The sequence below is a fragment of the Frankliniella occidentalis genome, unplaced genomic scaffold (genome assembly GCF_000697945.3).
Source record: "Frankliniella occidentalis isolate FOCC.00 unplaced genomic scaffold, Focc_3.1 Scaffold132, whole genome shotgun sequence".
NCBI classification, from domain to species: Eukaryota; Metazoa; Arthropoda; class Insecta; order Thysanoptera; family Thripidae; genus Frankliniella; species Frankliniella occidentalis.
In genome coordinates this window covers 298,162-299,408 of record NW_026267259.1, presented here as the reverse complement: position 1 = coordinate 299,408, position 1,247 = coordinate 298,162, and the positions used below count along the sequence as shown (strand labels likewise).

Here is a 1,247-nt window from a genome sequence, read left to right as displayed (position 1 = left end):
ATCGAAAATTTCGTCCGTTTGGCTCTATCTTGTACCGTTTAGGTGCTAGGGGGCATTTCTTGACAAAAATGAGGTGAAAATGATAAAATAGTCGATTAAATCGTTAAAAAGACTTCATTTCGAAAAATTGTATATACACTCCTTACCCCGTCGGCGTCTCGGGTGTCAGCGCCGCAGGCCTAGCTATATGTGCGCCAGGCGCGTCGCAGCGTAACAGTGTTTCGTGAGATATCGCGAAGCCTGTTACGCGAGACGTGGTCTGGCGTACAAATAGCTAGTAAGAGTGCCGAAACCCGGGATCGAACCGGGGACATTTAGATCTTCAGTCTAACGCTCTCCCAAATGAGCTATTTTGGCTCTCGCCCCCATCACGTGCACTCTCGCCGCCCAACTCGACGCCCACGCAGCACGCGACAATACCCCCACGCAGCCCCGGCCGCGACACGGCCCCGGCGCCCTCACCACCGGCCCGTTAGCTCAGTTCTTTAGAATCTTTAGGCTGCCCTTCGAAGTGGAAAATTTGAATGTGCGAATGGCGATGGCCGAGTACGGCAACGTAATTGGATTGGTCCAGGATGAAATGTTTGATGATAGTCATGAATTTAAAGTTAGGAATGGCATAAGGAGATTGAGAATTGAACTGCGGAAGCACATTCCGTCCTATGTTACGATTGGAGGTCACAGGGCGTTGGTCCTGTATGCAGGGCAGCCCCCCACTTGTATGATCTGTGGGAAAACGGGCCACTTGCGGAAATCCTGCCCAGAAAAGGGAAAGCCTCGGTCTTTTAGCCAGGCTCTGAAAGGCGCTGATATTGCTACTGAACTGGATGTTTTGGATGTGGACCCCTCTGAATTTGATGCACAGGGAGGTTATGGGACGGCCGGCGCCGGCGATGCCCCGCTCGCCGAGGAACCCAGCGACTTGGCGCAGGAAGAGCACTCGAGCGGCAGCGGCGACTTGGCGCAGGGAGAGCACTCGAGCGGCAGCGGTGCGCTACCGTACGTCCAGGTGAAGGGCCAGGGAGAAGCACGACTGCCAGACCAGAGCGGCCCAGCAGACGACGCGACGTTGGAGCCCCGCGACAGCCTAACCCAGGAAACAAGCAAGAAAAGGAAGGTGATGAGCCCCGTGAGTACTTTCAACGGCGAGGCGGAGAGGGAGGCGGCTCCCGCGACGAAATCCCTGTTCGACGCGGCGAACTCCCCCCCCCCCCTAAGCCAGGAAACAAGCAAGAAAAGGAAGGTGA

General features: G+C 55.6%; 1 non-coding gene across 1 annotated transcript; it reads right to left on the bottom strand.

Annotated features, from left to right (window-relative positions):
• Positions 1-284: 284 nt before the first annotated feature.
• Positions 285-357, bottom strand: Trnaf-gaa (transfer RNA phenylalanine (anticodon GAA)). The gene has a single exon. It is a non-coding gene; the product is annotated as a tRNA-Phe (tRNA).
• Between the last annotated feature and the right edge of the window lie 890 nt (positions 358-1,247).